Below are 19,386 nucleotides of genomic sequence, written 5' to 3'. Positions count from 1 at the left end.
AGCTATGGGGTAAAGTGCACTCAATTGTTAGTCTTTTCCTCTTTGTTCCTTGACCACTCAGCAAGTATTAAGAGATTTCAAAGGTTGAGAGTTCAACCCCTTCTTCTTGCCAGTTCAAGATATCGCAAATTGACTGCCTCAGCTAAAAAAAAAGAAGAAGAAGAAGAAGAAGAAGAAAGAAAAAGAAAAGAAAAGTAGGGGCTGGTGATGCAAAAAGGATTTTTAACAAAAAGAACAGACAAGGCAGGAAATATATAGCACAAAACTCCATAGGTGGGATGAGTCATGGGAAATGAAAAATTTTGAATTGCCTCTGGCTTTTCCTGACAACATTAGAAAGCACTGAGAGAAAAATTAATAGATTCATTTTTAAACAATATGATTTGAGGGCTTCTGATCAAATTTCAGCATCAGGGTATAAAACAAATCTTTCTGCTTTTCAAACATAAGTTCTTCTAGTTATGTTTGTAGTTCTAATTTAAATTATGTAGACTTATGAGACAAAACATGAATGCAATGAATTTGAGGTCTCTTGCCCAAACCAGTACAAACTGACCACAATATGGTAAGCTTTAGCCTTTTCAATTTATGAACTTAGAAGCTAAAAGGGGTGGCCGGTATGAAGTCAAATACATTCTTGGAATATAGTGGCACTAAGCACACCAAATTGGAAAGGAAAGGTTGTTGAAGATTAATTTTTCTATTTCTTTAATACTTGGCTCGTGACTGTCTATTAGAGGTAGAATGTAAAAGCTAGGAAAAGACTCTCCTCCCCTCCTTCAAAAATACCATTTATTCATATTGCATGGTTCTCTTCAAGTTGGGATGTTTTGTGAAATAAACCCTAAGTGTGTTAAAATTCCATGACTAACACTGAACACAGGAGAGAAAAAGTCTTGGTAAGGTATGTTAAGAAAAATCTACAGAAATGATTAACTGAAGTTTTTTGAATTTTGAGCACTGAATTCCTTTTTATTCATAACTCTATTCTGCATTTGCCTTTATGTATTTTATTCTACTTTCTACATTTAAATAGTGCTTTACTGTCTATAAACTGTTTTATGAACATCTTAATTATTTCCCTCTTCATTGAATACTTTGGGTAGTAGACAAGACAGTTATTTTTTTCTATTATAAAAATCAGAAAGCTGAGGCTCAGAGAAGTGTCTTGCCTGAGGTCAAAGACAAGACACTTAACCTATTCATGGACAAGGTGGATTTCAATGGCTTATATCAAGAACTTTCTCAGGACACTATAGCTCTTTGCTGATGCCTCAACTTCCTTTGCCTGAAAAAAACAGAAGACCCTTAGATAGGGCCACGTTCACCTCTTCTTGAGTTGGTGTCATAACTGCGTCTTTTAGAGACTCACCTTGAAGCCAACACTTAACATCTAGTGTGACCTATAGGCCTTAATCTGCCCTTTCCAGCCACCCACCTCAACCTTTGTCACCCCTTCACACAGTCATTGGTTTGGTCTTTTTTCAAGTACTTTAGTACAACTCTGTTTCCAATATCTGGGTGACTCTTTCCCATTGTTGTGCATGTTTAAGATGGAAAGAAAAAGAAATCGATTCTTTTACCCAAAGAAAGGTAAGTAAGAGGGTCATTTCCTTATGAATATGGATTTAGGAAGAGAAAGGTTGTGTGAGGCTGACACCTACTGCACAAAGAGGAATATGGGCTGGAACATACTACTTGTATAATAGTTAAACAAAAACACTGTCATGTTCCATTATGTTCTCTTTTAGAAACAACAGATAAGAAATATCTGTTAATGCAAAGAAAAAGAGCACAATGCTCATTCACCCCATTCTTCTTTTTTTTTCTTTCTGGACCCAACAGATAAGCACTCTATTCTTGTTCTTTGTAACAGAGCTGTGAAATCAGAGGTCACTGATAGAGGACCCAAATCTCTTCCTGGAGGAAAGTCCCAGTCCATGCTCCCACTTCACTGTTCTTCTTGCACCTACAAGCCTAGAGTCAGAAGAAAACCCTGACTTCAGTTAAAGCCAGCTCTTTTCCTACAGTCCCAGTTACCACTGCCTATGATTAAACAGGGGCTTCTTGAGCTAGTGGTTCTAAGAGCCTTTATTTCATTAAAAATGGAAAGTAGACAAAAATTAGTGAGCAAAGAAGACGGAAAAAAAATGTGCCAAAACAGGTCAGAAAGAAAGAAGAGCAAATGTGAAGATGCAATCAGTTAGTAAGCCCTTTTTAGTGTATACTCTACCTTTCAGACATATTTATAAGTTCAAAGAAAGTTGTATCTTCTACGGTTTATACAGTCCTGAGAATTTGGATGAAGTGACCTTATTTTGTTATGATCGTCAATTAATTTATGCTCTTCTAGAGATAATGATGAATCCTTGCTCCGACACTAGAAACAAAAATTCCAGCAAATTACTCTTCTGTCTGCTGCACTTGGTTGGATTCCATGAGGCCAGCCCAGCACTAGTGGGAATGAAATAAAGATGCCTTCTCTGAGGCAGACTGCAGCTTCTTAACTCTGTCTGGGTCCGATCTGTCATGGAACCTTGGTATTCTAAGGATTTAGGTGACTCCAGTTCTAAGTGCCTAAACATGAAAACTTTCATTTCTTAATTGGTTTTCACTGAGAATTATTCTCTACCAAAGATGAGGGCTTTTATTTATTTATCTAGTTTTAAAGAGGTAGAATAGAAAACATAAAATGAGGAATACTTATTGATAGCTCAATAAATAATGTGCTGCTGCTTCTGACAATGCAATGCAATACATATTGAGAAAGCACAGCTGCTTTTAAATCTAACACAATACAAAAGCAGCTAGGCACCCAACAAATGCCTTTTATCATAATCAACCACAAAATTAAACATTGTAAAGAGATAAGGCTTCCTCCTCCAGACTGTGGCTAATACACCAAAAAATAATAAATTGTCCCCATAGTTAATGAAAAGTGTTTGCTTTTGGGTCTATAAAATAATAATATATCTAAATGTCCATGGAATTTTGTTTTGTTAACAACGTCTGATGCTACAGGAGGGCTCATATCTTTTGGGATAATGGAAGATAAGTTCCCTGAGGTCAGAGATTTGTTCTGTTCACTTCTGTAACCCCAATAACTAAAATGGTGCCTGGCACTCAATACATATGATTGAATGAATGAATGAATAAAAGGTGATGTATGTACATTTAGGCATAATAAATAATTAGTTATTTATTATACACTAATGGATGGACTGATGTGTTAAATGCAGTGAGATACAAGGGGAGACTCCCCCAAAACAGGAATTTATTTATAAAAAATTGTGTATTTATTCTTACATGTTTAGACTTCAGTCACCTTCAAAGTAGTCTCCACCTGATGCAATACACCTACCAAGACTTTTTCCCACTTCTCAAAACACTTTTTGGACTTGTTGATTTTGATGTATTTTAGTGCTTCTGACGTTTCCTGTTTTACCTCTTCCACATCAGCAAAATGTTTCCCTTTAAGGAATTTTTCATCCAGGGAAACAAACAAACAAACAAACAAAAACTGCTCAGGTCAAGATTGGGTGAATAGGGAGGTTGGGTCATGGGCATCATGCCATTTTAGGTCAAAAACTTCTGAACATTCAGCGCAGTGTGAGCAGGTGCACTTGTAGATCACCCATCATGAAATGGGCAAATACATTGAAAGAATATTAAAAAATAATTCGCTGAAGCCAAACACAGCCTCTCACAACAATGCCAGCTGGTACACTGATACAGATGACTTCCTAAAACACTCACCTAGCAGAGGAAGACTGTACTACAAGGTCCCTCCTTTCAAAAGATAATTCCAGGTGTTTTTTTTGGGTCCCCCCTTGTATAGCTCTCAGTGCCTGGAGAGGGACTGAATTGTAGAAAGAGGAGAAAAACGTGATCAAAGGTTTGAATTTGAAGATTATTCCACATAGAGCACAGATTTCAAGCAGGCTTTCAACACTGCCCAGCAGCGGTCCTACTATTGTCCTCTAGTCAGCTGACCTTCACGTTTACATTCTCCTCTCTGCAAACTAACACCATTCCCCCAAACCCTCACTTCCAGTTGACTTCCTTGCTTATTGTTTTGTGGAGAAAATAGAAATAGCAGAAAGAGAACTTCTACATCATCCAGCCCCTAAATCTGTCAATCTGCCTATAGTTTTACCCATGTATTCTGACTGCCCTCCCATGGAAATGGATGAGCTGTCTGTGCTCCTATGTATTTCCCTGACTTGTGCATGAGCTTCCTTGTCTTCTCTCACTTAAGCAAGGACTTTGCTCCTGCAATTATTCCTCTCTCTCTTGCACAATCATTTTTCACTCTTCAGGGAATTTTATCCTTGTCAGCCCACAAAAGCACTGGAATAGCTCCTATCAAAAAACAACAACAAAAACCCAACAGAACTTTCCTTGACTCAACATTTCTTTTCAGCTGCTACCCAACTTCTCTGCTCCCCTGTTTTCATTTCTTCACCTCCATTCACACTTGAATGCACTACATTTAAGTTTTTATCCCTGTCACTCCACTGAATCAATTCCTGTCAAAATCACCAATAGCCACCACATAGTCCAATCTTGTGGTCATTTCTCAGTCTTCATCATACTGATCTCATAGCAGCATGGCTTCTGGGGATCTGCTCTCCTGACTTTCCCCTTTCTTCTTAAGCTCCTCAGCTAGATCCTTTCCTCTGTCCTTCCTCACTAACTGAGTGATCTCATCTAGTGCTATGACTTTCAGGATCATCTGTACGCTGGTATTTCCCAGATATATGGATTCAACCCTCATCTCTCTCACAAACTCTAGAGTCAGCTATCTGTCTATTGGATGTCTGTTTGGATATTTACTAGATATCTCCAAGTTAACATGTCCAGTGCCTGCATATCTCTCCAACTTGCTCTCCTTCCAGTATTACCTACCTTAGTAAATGGCGCTAGTTGGTCAGGCCAAATATCTGCAAGTTGGCCTTGACTTATCTTCCTCTCACCTACCCTTCATTCAGTTTGTCAGTCAATCCTATTAGCTGTAGATTTAAATTTATCTAGAAATGAATGCTTTCTTATCTCCATTGCTACCATCCTAGCTCATCACCACATCACTATGAGCTCTCACCTGGACTACTTCGAGAGCTTGCTAATTGGTCTCCCTGTTGCCGCATTTGTTCTCCTACATATGGCCTCCTACACACTATTCTCAACACAGCAGCCAGAGAGATCCTTTATAATCATAAGTCATTCCTCAAAACCTTCTGATGGCTGTCCATCGCACCTAACTAGAATCAAATCTGAAAGCATCTCTATCATGGCCCCTGTGTCCACTCAAAAATCATATTACGCTTCTCCTCCTTCCACTTAGTCCTCCCAGACTCACAGGTCTCCTTACTACTCCTCTAATACTGAGCTCTGCCTCAGGCCTTTGCACTAGCTGGAGCCTCTCTCAGGAACACACTTCCTCCAGACAGTCACGTACCTTGCTCTCTCTTTATACATGTTCTTCAGCAAATGTCGCTACCTACAGAGAATTTATCTGACTACCCAATAGAAAATCAGTCTCTAGTCCATTAACTGAACCTTTTTTTGTTTGTTTGTTTGTTTTTTTTACTATCATTACCTCATATTATTTGTTTGTTTGCTGGTATCTTTGTTTGTCTCTTCTATTAGCATATACGCTCCAGATTACTGGATTTTTTGTTTTGTAGGTGAAGTAATGATTTTATGGCTATGGTTAAAGAGTACTTATCTTTTAGAGATGTTTGCCAATATATTTATGGATGAAATAATATATCTTAGATTTACTTCAAAGTAATATGAGAGATAGAGAAGTAGATCATTAATGAAAGAATACCAACTGTGAGTTAATAATGTTTAAGTTGGATGCTGTGTAGATAGGAGTCTCTTACACTGCCTTCTCTAGTTTTGTATATGTTTAAATTTTTTCATACATACAAATAAACAAATGAACAAAATATTGGCTTGTTTTTCACCTTATCTCCCTAGTGCCTAGAGTAGGGCTTGGCATATAGAAAGGATTTAATAAATACATATTTATTCAATAGTTGTTGAGTATTGAATTATTATAGTTAGGAAAGTAAAGGTATATTTTCAAGATAAATTTTAATCATTTACTGCCAACTGTTAAAAAGCTAAACTCTAAGTTCCAAAGGAGGATTTTACAAAGAGTACTTCCTTTCAGGCTTTGCAACCAAGAATGTCCTAATTATGGGTATGCCATAAAATAGAGTGACTAATTTCATGAAAGCTATGCCTTTAATTGTTCTTCTTAAGACCAATAAAAAAAAAACTATATATTTCTTCTTACCTCTTTCTCACCAAATCATGATAATTAGCTGTGATCTCCTATACTAGAAATGTGTAGCTAAATTGGGAAGGAAATACAGAAGTCTAGTTAGGTGAAAATGCATGGACCCAATCATTTGAAACTTTTGTCAGGCTATAGTGTGGAGCTCACTGTAAAACCCACAGTAAGAGAATGAGCTCAGGAAAATTTCAATACTGCAGTGTGTTAGATTAACAGAGAAAGAAATTCTAATAGAAATTGGATTAAAAATACCTGCATGTGCTCAATTACTTTCATGAACATAGTCAGCTAATATTGATCAATTGTTTACTGTGCTAGATTACTGGGAATATAACAGTGAATAAAGTTCATCTGCCTTCAAGGACCACAGGGCTTCAAGAGCTGTGATGATTAATTTTGTGTGTCAACTTGACTGACCACCAGGTGCCCAGATTAAACATTATTTCTGGGAGTGTCTGTGAGGTTGTTTCCAGACGAGTTAGCATTTGATTTGGTGAATTCAATAAAGTCAATTGCCTTCCCCAGTGTTAAGTGGGAATCATCCAACCTGTTCAGGGCATGAATGAGACAAACGTCAGAGGAAGAAGGAATAAGCCATTTTTTTTGCTTCCTATGTGCCTACTTGAGTTGGGACATCTCATCTCCTCTTCTCTAGCCCACAGATTAGGATTTAAACTCTCGATTCCTGTGGTCTCAGGCTTTTAGACTTGGACTGAATTACACTACCAGGTTGCCTGAGTTTTCAGCTTGCAGATGGCAGATCACAGGACTTCTCAGCCTCCATAATTGCATGAGCTGATTTGTCATAATAACTTAGTCTCTCACTCTCTCTCTCTTTATATATATATATACATATATATATATATGTATATATATAATCTATCTATCTATCTATCCTATCTATATTTACCATCTCTTACTGGTTTTGTTTCTTTGCAAAACCCTGCCTATTAAGGACCTTAGATATATAGATTTTAGATTTTTCTCTTTCCTCCTAAAGTCCAGGTTCAGCTTAGTTACCTGGACTGTCCAACAAATGATCCCTGTACATCTGAGGAAAGCTCTAACCTGAAAGCCATAGACAATAACAAGCATAGATGATACAATGAGCAGAAGAAACTGTCCAAAAAATTATAAAATACATATACTCAGAAGGGATGCTTAGAATGAGAACAATATAAGACCCAGCTCTGAGTCCTGGTATTAGCCCCATTAGGTCATGCTAGTCAATGGATTCTAAACTAAACTCCCCTCAGTTCCCCAGACAAAGCTCTTTTCCTGTGTTTCCCATTCCAAGCCATGGCCATAGCATGATGCTCTTATAGCATGATGCTCTTAGCCATCTAAACCTGAGAACTTCACCTTTTTTCCTCCCTCTCTCTTTGTAGCTCCATTCCCAATTGGTCACCAAGTCCTGTGGGTTCTACCTCTGAAAATTGTCTCTCAGTTATCTTCTTCTTATTATTGTATAGCTGCTACCTTATTATAGAACTACCCGTATCTCTCCTATTGCAGTAGCCTAGCAACTAATCTGCCTGTCTATGTGTGACCTTCCATCTATTCATTCTGTCCCCAGAGTTATTTTTTATAAAATATGAGACTGATCATGTTTCTATCCTGCTCAAGAGCCTCTGATGGTTCTCCATTATATAGAGCAGTGGTCCCTAAGGCTGGCTGAGCAAGAATCACAATCATCAAAGGAACTTTAAGAATATATACTTGGCACAGGGGAAGTGCTTAATACTTTTTCAGGCCAACCTTCTGCTATGGTACCCTCTGGTGGCAACTTCAAGCAATGGCTGATCTTCGTTTCACCCACAAAATTCCTCTGAGATTCTAATTCCGTGGATCTGCCCATTGCTTGGAGGAACCAAGAGCTTAGAAAATAAAGTGTGAACATATGTACAGAGGCTTCAGTCCATCTTTCTGCTTTTCCCCATAACATCTTCTTTTCCTCACCATTCCTCTTGATGTCTCTCACACAGTTAAGTCTGCAGGGACGAAACTCCTGCTGTGTTTAACGATTGTACCAGTGACTAAAAACAGAGAGATGGCTGTGCTCATTGTGATGCAGAGTCTCGAAAGTCCAAGCATGGCGGCCACGGGAGGATGGCGATGGAACCTGCCCAAGGGAGTCAGGCTCTGACCTGCTGGTGGCCCAGCCACTCCCTGAACTCTGCGGCATCCGCATCTGAACTCGGTGCTGTCCCAGTGCCACGCTGGAGGTGCTGGCCATGCTCAGAAACATTAGCTCAAGCGGCCCACGCCTGTCCCTGCAGGTGGCTCCTGGGGGCTGAGACGCTGTAAGTGGGTGGAGAAGACTGTGCTCCTGGTAGTCAGCACTTCCTGTGCATGTTAAGCAGGTGGCTCACACCCGTTTTGGAAGGAGCACTTGGATGCAGTTCTGATTCTTATTTTGAGAGAAATATTTATTTAGGGAAACTTATGGTACATACTGTTTTAACATACTGTTTGTGACTTTAGCATGTGGGGGTACGCAGTTCTGTGGACCCCAAGAATGTTTGGACCTCAAATACAATAGCAGGTAAACTCGGTGGACCATTCAGTACTTTCCCATATTGAGCGCTTTACTGATGCTTTTCCTCTGTCTGGAATGCCCCTTCCCTCCTGCTCTGCATTGTTTAAGACTCATTCAAATACCCATTCTTCTAGGAAACCTGCCTAAATTAATCTTATATCTCTTTTCTCTGTGTTCTCACAGCATTTCATACTTCCTCAGGGAAGTCTTCCCAAATTATATGCTCTCATAGCTCCTTGTCTTTTGAACTTTTATGACAGTACTTAATGTAATTAATGGTTATATATTTATTTGTGAGATTTTTTTTAATGTTTTTTTTTTTTCTCCTACATTGGAAGTGCCTTGAAGGCAAGAGCCACATGGGTGATCATGTATAACTGGTACATAATATAGAAGCTCAATACTATTTGTTGACTAGGTGAATTAATGTTAGATTGAAACAATAAAAATCCTAGAAGAAAATATAGGCAATAAAATCTCAAACATTTCTTGTAGCAATATCTTTTCCGATATATCTCCTCAGGCAAGGGAAACAAAAGAAAAAAATAAACAAATAGGACTACATCAAACTAAAAAGTTTTTGCACAGCAAAGAAAACCATCAACAAAATGAAAAAAAAACTTACTGCATGGGAGAACATATTTGCCAATACATCTGATAAGGGGTTAATATCCAAAATTTATAAAGAACTTATAAATCTCAACATTAAAAGAAATGAACAATTCAATTAAAAACTGGGTAAAGGACCTGAGTAGACACTTCTCCAAAGAGGACATACAGATGGCCAATAGACATATGAAAAGATGCTCAATGTTACTAATCATCAGAGAGATGCAAATTCAAACCACAATGAGATATCAATTCACACCTGTCAGAATGGCTACCATCAACATATCAACAAACAAGTGTTGGTGAGGATGTGGAGAAAAGGGAACCCTCAGTGCATTGTTGTTGGGAACTCAGATTGGTGCAACCACTGTGGAAACAATATGGAGTTACCTCAAAAAATTAAAAATGGAACTGCCTTATTACCCAGCAAGATACGGAAGCAGCCCAAGTGTCTATCAAATAGGTGAGTGGGTAAAACAACTATGGGACATTTACACAATGGAAAACTACTTGGCCATTAAAAAAAAAAGAAAATTTTACCCTTTATGAGAGCATAGATGGACCTGGAGAACATTATGTTAAGTGAAATAAGCTGGTCAGAGAAAAACAAATATCATATGATTTCAATTATATGTGGAATCTAATGAACAAACTGAACTAAGAAGCAAAATGGAGACAGACGCATAGATAGAGAGCAGGCTGATAGCTCTGGTGGTGGGGTGTTTGGTTGGTAGAGGAATCAAGCAAAAAAGAAAAAGAATTCATGGATACAGATAACAGTGTGGTGATTGTGGGGGGATGAGGGGAGGGAGGTGGGTAGAGGTGGAAGAGAGTATGGGGGGGATAAATGGTAATGGAAAAAAAAAAATAAATAAATAAACTACTGCCCTGGCTTGTGTGGCTCAGTGGATTGAGTGTCAGCCTGCGAACTGAGAGGTTGCTGGTTTGATCCCCAGTCGGGACATATGCCTCGGTTGTGGGCCAGGTCCCTGGTTCAGGGCGTTGGAGAGGCCACCAACTAATGTTTCCCTCTCTTTCTCCCTCCCTTCCCCTCTCTCTAAAAATAAATAAATAAAATCTTAGAAAAAATAAACTATTAAAAAATATTAAATGGAGACAGTATTATTGTGAGTATAAAAATGATTATATGAGTAATGTGCTTAACATGTAATGTGCTCAATAAATAGTATTCACTTTAATCATAAAAAATTTGAAAACACTATATGTACATCAATATGGGATTGATTAATAATTTAATAAATGTATAATTAAATCAAGATATAATTTAATTATAATTAAAGCATCTTTTTAAAGAACTAAGTATACAAAAGAAATATTACCAAAAAACAAATTGTAGATGTTCTGTATAATATCACATTTTGTTGTTAAAAATGTATAACATGTATTTGTGTTCTGTGTTGGTTATAGGGAATATGATCAAAGATGATGGGCTTTCACTTTCCAATTTATAAACTTGTGTTTTAATGTTTTTTCAAGAATAACAAAGTGCAACATGTGATCCTGAATAGAAAAATATGCTTTCGCTCTTTCTATAAAGGACATTTGTGGGACAACTGGTGAAATTTGAATAAGGTTTCTAGATTAGATAATAATATCATATCAATATTACCTTCTTGATTTTGATAATGGTACTGTGTTTATGGAAGAGAATGTACTTGTTTATGGGAGAGGGGAAGGGAGGGAGAAAGAGAGGGAAACATTAGTTGGTGGCCTCTCCAAATACATACTGACATATTTAGGAGTAATGGGGCATTATGTCTGAGACATTCTCAAATGAAACAGAAAAATAATAATGGAGAATAACAAAATAAATGTCGTAAAATGTTAACATTTGGGGAATCTGGTTTAAAATAAACAAGAATTATTCTATCTTTTTCCACTTTTCTGTAAGTCTTAAATTATAAAATTATGTGCTTTTTAAAAGTATAGAACAGAATAAAGTATGCTGTCATTTGTGTGAGTGGAAAATAAAATATACACATATGCATATATTTGTAAATATACAAATGATCTGTGAAAAGACACAAGAACTAGCACTATTAATGGCCTTTGGAAATGAAAATTTAGTGTCTGGAAACAGGAAGAAAAGGAAGACAAATTTCTCCTTGAATGTCTTTTGATACCTTTTAATTTTTACTAAGTAAATAATTTGCCTATTAAAATAGATATAATTTAAAGTAATAAATATTTTGTACAATAATTTCAAACATATTCAAAAGTAGAGATAATGTACAATGAACTCTGAACCCAGAATCATTACCCAGAGCCTACAATTATCAAGATTTTGCCACAATGCTTTATCTGCACCCCCATTTCTTTCTTTCTTTTTTTTATTTTCTGAAGTACTTTAAAGAAAATTCCAGACACCATTCCATCCCTATATATTTCAGTGAACATCTCTTTAACATATGGACATTTTCTTATACACCACAAGGCAATTATCATAATTATCATGCCTAAAAAAATTAACAATGATTCTTTGGATTAACTAATATCCAGGACAAAATCAAATTTGTCAAGTGTCAAAAATGGTTTACATTCTATATATTAGCATTGTACTCTAGCTGATAAATTTATTTATCATGAATATGAGTTAACAATTTTGAAACTGTTTTACATATATACTGAGGTCGTATAATGTATAATGGATATTGGGAGTCAGGATTCTCACTGTCAGAAAGAGATGCAAGAAGGGAAGGAAGCAAGAAGGAAAGTCTAAAATATACCCTGTGATAATGGAATAGAGCTGGATACATTGGTATGAACTCATATTTAGCTTAATATATACAGATAAAGAGACAGAAACAATGATAGATATGTGTGTATACATGAATTAGTATACAGACATATATTACCTAGTGCTGTCCACTGAGATGCCTAGAAACTATGACATCCCTGTAGCATTGAGCACACCTTGTGCCCAGGTTTTAGTTTTAAAATACCACTCTCCAATAAAAGCAACCAAGGATCCTTGGAGAAATGTCTATTCTTAGAGCTGGGGTAAAGAAAATGCAAAATAAGTCTGGAGTATCTTGAAATAGCAGAAAGGAAGAGTTTAAAATTTCAAAGGGATGAAGGAGTCAGCCTGAAAGAACTTCCCAATAGCCAAATGGAATAATTTGAGCAACAAAATAAATAGTGTAGTATTAGATTATAATTTGGAGTATAAAATAAATATACATGCATCCATACTAATATAAATAAATGATTGAATAAATAAACTGAATGATGGAATAGAAACAAATCTTAACAGAAGAATTCCAAATCATGTATGTATATAATTCTTACAGGAAGTGGTAATTAAACATGTCTCCCCTATTTTTTTTAAGTATATTTTATTGATTATATTGTTACAATAGTTCCAATTCCTCTATTTTAAGGGTGGTCTGGATTTGTAGTTTTGCTTCCAAAGAATATAGAAAGGGAAAAATATTAACTTTAAAGTGAAGAAATCTAGAAAACACTACCTTAACCGAGTGATAAAGATTAATATCACCAGGTTGTCATGTGGATATCGTGAACATCCTGATGTGGTGTGATGAGAAAGGCACTTTACTTCTGCGGTATTCTTTTTAAAATTGTGGCATTACAATGTTGTGCAACCATCATCTCTAGTTTCAACATTTTTTTTATCACCTCAAACAGAAACTCTGCATCCATTAAGTAATAACTCCCCATTCTCTCCTTCTCCCAGTCCTTGCTAACTTCTAATCTACTTTCTGGCTCTATGAATTTGACTAGACTAGATACTTTATTTAAGTGGAATCATACAATATTTGTTTTGTGTCTGGCTTATTTCACTTAGCATGTTTCCAAGGTTCATTCATGCTGTGGCATGTATCAGAACTTCATGCTTTTTATGGTTGAATAATATTCCATTGTGTGTATATTTCACATTGTTTATCCATGCATCTGTTGATGGACACTTGGGTTGTTGCCGCCTTTTGGCTATTGTGAGTAGGGCTGCATCAATATTGTGAACATTACTTAGAAGTACCTGCTCGAGTCCCTGTTTTCAATACTTTTGGGCATACACTGAGCAGTGGAATTTCTAGATCCTATTGTAGGGTAGTTCTATGTTTAACTTTCTGGGGAACCACCAAATGGTTATACATCAAAGGCACCACTGTACATTCCCACCAGCAATATATGAGGGTTTCAGTTTCCTCACATCTTCCCCAGCACTTGTAGTTTTCCTTTTAAAAAATTATAGCCATCCTAATAGATATGAAATAGTATCTTATTGTGGTTTTGATTTGTGTTTTTCTAATAAGTAATGATATTGAGCATCTTTTCATGCCATCTGTATATTTTCTCTGTACAAATGTCTGCTCAAGTCCTTTGCCCATTTTTTAAACTGACTTGTCTTTTTATTGCTGAGTTGTAGAAATGCTCTATGTATTCTGGGAATTAATCTCTCTTTGCACATATGACTTGCAAATATTTTCTTCCATTTTATGGGTTGACTTTTTGCTCTCTTGGTAGTGTCCTTTGATGCCCAAAGTTTTTAATTTTTCTAAAGTTCTATTTATCCATATATTTTTTGCCTGTACTTTGTCATATTTAGACATTATTGCCAAATCTGAGGTCATGAAGATTGGCATCTATATTTTTTTCTAAGAGTTTCATAGATTTTGCTCTTACCTTTAGGTCTTTGCTCCATCTTTAGTTAATTTTTGTATATAGTGTAAGGTAAGGGGCAACATTTTTTTTTTTTCATGTGGCTATTCAGTTTTCCCAGCACTATTTATTAAGAGACTGTTCTTTCACATATTAGATGGTCTTGGCACGATTTCTGAAAATCAATTGACCGTAGATGTGAGGGTTTATTTCTGGATTATCAATTCTATTCCATTGGTCTTCTCATCTACCCTTATGTCAGCACCACATTTTTTTGACCGTGGTAGCTTTGCAGTAAGTCTTGAAAATGGGAAATGTGAGTCCTCTAACTCTAGTCTTCTTTTTCAAGATTGTTTTGGCTATTCTGGATCCTTTGAAATTTTATATGAATTTTTAGAATGGGTTTTTCAATTTCTACACCATTGGGGTTTAAAAAAAAAGATTTTATTTGTTTTTAGAGAAAGGGGAAAGGAGAAAGAAAGAGAGGAAGAAAAATCTTAATGTGAGAGAGAAACATCAATCAGTTTCCTCTCACCTCTGACTGGTGACTGAACCTGCAACCCAGGCATGTACCCTGACCTGGAATCATGGTCAATGATTCGCTTTGCTGGACAACGCCCACCCAATTTAACCAGGCCAATCAGGGCACCATTGGGATTTTGATAGAGATTGCATTGAATTTGTAAGTCACTTTGGATGGTATTGACAACAATATTAAGTAGTTTTCCATGTACAAGTGTTGAAACTCCTTTGTTAAATTTATTCCTAAGTATTTTTACCCCCAGGGGAGAGCGCGAATGCAGTCCCCCACTACCACAAATTATGCAATAGAGTTTCCCACATTTGGGGAAATTGTAGGGGTCAGCACATCCGGAGTGCAATGGATAAGCCTCACCCTGGGAAAACCACCTTCGTGATCATGGTATCTCCCCTTCCAGTTAAGTATTATTCCTAAGTATTTTGTTCTTTTTGATGTTATTATAAATGGAATTGTTTTCTTATTGACAATTGATTTTTTCTTTAAAACATTTTAAATTATATTTTATTGATTAATGCTATGACAGTTGTCCTGATTTCCCTCCTCCACCCAGCACTCCCCACTCCCTCAGGTAAACCCCCTACCATTGTTCATGTCCATGGGTCATGTGTACAAGTACTAATTGGCTACTCTATTTTCTATACTGTACTTTACATCCCCGTGGTTATTCTGTAACTACCTATTTGTACTTCTTAATCCCCTCACCTCTTCATCCATTCCCGCACACCCTGCTGACATCTGGCAACCATCAAAATGCTTTCCGTATCCATGATTGTCTCTGTTCTTCTTGTTTGCTTAAGTTTGTTTTTTAGATTCAATTGTTGATTGATATGTATTTTTGCCATTTTGTTGTTCATAGTTTTTGTCTTTTTCTTAAATAAGTCCTTTTAACATTTCGTATAATAATGGTTTGGTGATTATAAACTCCTTTAATTTTTACTTGTCTGAGAAGCTCTTTATCTGTCCTTCAATTCTAAATGATAGCTTTGCTGAGTAAAGCAGTCTTGGCTGTATGTTCCTCCTTTTCATGACTTTGAATATTTCTTGCCAATTCCTTCTAGCCTGCAAAGTTTATTTTGAGGAATTAACTGACAGTCTTTTGGGAACTCCCCTGCTGGTTTTAAGATTTTCTCTTTATCTTTAACCTTTGTCATTTTAATTATGATGTGTCTTGGAATGGGCCTCTTTGCATCCATCTTGTTTGGGACTCTGTGCTTCCTGGACTTGCATGTCTATTTCCAAAATAAGAAAGTTTTCTTTCATTATTTTTTCAAATAGATTTCCAATTTCTTGCTCTGTTTTTTTTCCTTCTGGAACTCCTATGATGTGAATATTGGACCTCTTGAAATTGTCTCAGAGGCTGCTTATACTATCCTCATTTCTTGGATTCTTTTTTCTTCTTGTTGTTCTGATTGGTTATTTTTTGCTTCCTTATGTTCTATATCATTGAGTTGATTCTCAGCTTCATTCACTCTACTGTTATTTCCCTGTAAATTGTTCTTTACTTCAATTAGCGTATCCTTCATTTCTGACTGGATCATTTTTATGCTGCTGAGGTTCTCACCAAGTTCCCTGAGCATTCTTATAACCAATGTTTTGAACTCTGCAGATAATAGATTGCTTAGCTCTATTTTGGTTAGCTCTTTTTCTGGAGTTTTGATCTGTTCTTTCATCTGGATCATGTTTGTGTCCTCATTTTGGTACCCCCCCCCCCCGTGTTTGTTTCTATGTATTAGGTAGAGCTGCTTTGACTCCATGTCTTTGTAGTGTGGCCTAATGTAGTAGGGGTTCTGTAGGGTTCAGTGGCATAGCCTCCTCTATCACCCAAGCTAGGTACCCAAGGTGCACCCTTGTGTGGGCTGAATACACCCTCCTCTTGTAGTTGAGCCTTGGTTGCTGTTGGCAGATCAATGAGAGGGATTTACCCAGGCCAGTCAGCTGCAAGGACTGGCTGTGACCACTGACCACCAACCTCCGCCCTCCATGGAGGATCAGCTGTTCAGGGACAGACCGGTGGTGCTCTGACATGGTCTGTAGCTGTCTACTGGGTGCACTGGTCCTCGGGTTTCCTGGGTGGTGCAGGCCAAGGTCATCCCCCACCTGTGTTTTGTCCAGGGCCACCCTGCTTGAGCTATAAAACAATCTGAGATGGCTGCTACTTGTGCTGGGCTTGGAGATTTCCAGATGAAGCCAAGTTGTGAATCTAGGTTGGATGAGGCTAGTGCCGGCCTGAGGTTCACTGAGGCCAGCTGTTGCTTGTGTGATAGGATTTAGGACGTTGTGTAGTATAAGCTAAGACCAGCCATTCATATGAAAAAGCAGCTTGGGTGGGTCCATAAATTGGGTGGGCATAGTCTCTGGGGATCTCCAAGGCGGGTCAAACCATGTTAGCCAGGTTGATGGAGTTTTGGATGTGGCACCAGCTTGCTGGATATGTGGCTCATTCTGGATGGATGTGGTTCCTTTAATTCTGTGGTTGTCAGACTCCCATTCAACTCAATTTCTGAAGGTTCTGAGTGATGGTTGTTCTATATTTTAGTTGTAATTTTGTTGTGGTTGTGTGAAGAGGTGAGTCATGTCTGCCTATGCCACCATCTTAACCGGAAGTCTTGATTTTTAAAAAATCTTCACCCAAAGATATTTTTATTGATTCTAGAGAAAGGGGCAGAGAGAGAGAGACAGAGAGACAGAGAGACAGAGAGAGAGAGAGAGAGAGAGAGAGAGAGAGATTTGTGTGAGAGAGCTATATCAATCAGTTGCCTCTCACATGCGCCCCGACCTGGGATTGAACCTACAACCTAGGTATGTGCTCTAACTGGGAATTGAATCCACAACCTTTAGGTGTACAAGATGATGCTCCAACCAGCTGAATCACCTGGCCAGGGCTGGACAATCGATTTTTTGACAAAGGCAATTTAGTTGAGAAAATACCACCTTTTCAATGAACAGTCCTGGAACAATTGAATATTCATTTGCAGAAAACACAAACAAAACCACAAACACATGTACCTGAAAGAACTTTAATCTATACCTCATACCATATAGGAAAATAAACTCAAAATGAATTATATTCCTAAACACAAATCCAAAACTATAACTAGGTTTCTAGAAAATATGGGGAAAAATCTTTGTGACTTTGGATTAGATAAAGCTTTCTTAGACATGACATCAAAAATACTCCACAAAAGAACAAATTGATAATTTGGACTTCATCAAAAGTAAGACCTGCTTGTCAAAAGAGACTGAAAAAACAAGTCACAGACTGAGCATATATTTGATAAAGGAGTCTTATATAAAGATTTTTTTCTCACTACTCCTAGGTTAGAAGTATTCACCCATGTTTTCTTACAGGACTTGTATGTTTCATTTTTATATTTAGATTTCTGAACCATTTGAAATGTATCCTGAGTAATGTGTGATACAGACCCAATATTACATTTTTACAAACGGCTGTTCAGTTGTCCCAACTCTGTTAAAAAATTCAACTTCTTTCCCCCATTGAATTCCCTATCTTTATTATAAATTAAAAATTCCAAATGTACATGGTTCTATTCTTGGACTTTCTATCCTATCTTATTGGCCAGTGTGTTTGTTCATGCACCAATACCACATCTTTTAAATTATAGAGGGTTTATAATATGTTTTACTATTGAGGGGTGGCTAGCTTTCTCCTCCACATGACTCTAAAAATTATCAGAGTTTTCCTGGATATTCTTGTTTGTTTGGTCACTTTCCACATGAACTTTATAATTAATTTGTTTAATTCCAGAAAGGCAACCTGTTGATATTTTTTATTAGGATTATATTAAACTTATAAATTAACAGGGAAAATTGACATCACTAAGATGTTGACTCATCCTATCCAAAAACAAGACGTGTTTTTCCATTTTTTATGTTAACTTCTGTCTCTCTCAGTAATATTTTAAAAAATTTTCATATACAATTGCATATTTCTGTATTGCCTAGGCATTTTATCTTCTTTGTTGCTATTTTAAATAGTCTTTTCTCCCATTATGTCTCCCAACTGGTTATTATTTGAATATGGATAGGTTACTTATTTTTCTTTGTTAATTTTCTAACCTGTTACTTTATTAAATTTTATTATTTAGAGTAACTTTCCCATTGATTGCCTTGGATTTTTTAGATATATAATACAAAGATATAATCTACTAAATGTTTTTATCTTACCCTTTTAAATTAATGTTTTGATACCATGTTAAGTGTAGTATCATTCTTGTCTCATTCCTGACTAGGAAGAATACGTCCAGTGTTTCCTCATTTAAAAAATGTTGGCTTTTAGAGCCCTGGCTGCTGTGGCTCAGTGCATTGAGTGTTGGCCTGAGAACCAAGTGTCACTGGTTCAATTCCCAGTCAGGGCACATGACTAGGTTGCACTTCAGGTCCCCAGTTGGGGGCGTGAGTGAGAGGCAACCACACAGTGATGTTTCTCTCCCTCTCTTTCTCCTTTCCCCTCCCTCTAAAAATAAATAAATAAATAAACAAGCAAACAAACAAATAAATAATTAATTAAAAAAAAAAAAGTTGGTTTTACCCAGTCAGGTCACATGACTAGGTTGCACGTCAGGTCCCCAGTTGGGGGCACGTGAGAGGCAACCACACAGTGATGTTTCTCTCCCTCTCTTTCTCCTTTCCCCTCCCTCTAAAAATAAATAGATAAATAAATAAATAAAAACAAAAAATAAAAAAATGTGAAAAAAAAGAAAAAACGTTGGCTTTTACACACACGCACAC

At 36.9% G+C, this 19,386-nt stretch overlaps 1 non-coding gene across 1 annotated transcript; it reads right to left on the bottom strand.

Annotated features, from left to right (window-relative positions):
* Positions 1 to 14,878: 14,878 nt before the first annotated feature.
* Positions 14,879 to 15,042, bottom strand: LOC150016065 (U1 spliceosomal RNA). The gene has a single exon (XR_016510238.1). It is a non-coding gene; the product is annotated as a U1 spliceosomal RNA (small nuclear RNA).
* Between the last annotated feature and the right edge of the window lie 4,344 nt (positions 15,043 to 19,386).

This window comes from Furipterus horrens, unplaced genomic scaffold, assembly GCF_987537825.1.
Source record: "Furipterus horrens unplaced genomic scaffold, mFurHor1.1.pri manual_scaffold_3, whole genome shotgun sequence".
NCBI classification, from domain to species: domain Eukaryota; kingdom Metazoa; phylum Chordata; class Mammalia; order Chiroptera; family Furipteridae; genus Furipterus; species Furipterus horrens.
The sequence above is the reverse complement of the archived record's forward strand: the minus strand, read 5'-3'. Positions and strand labels throughout refer to the sequence as shown.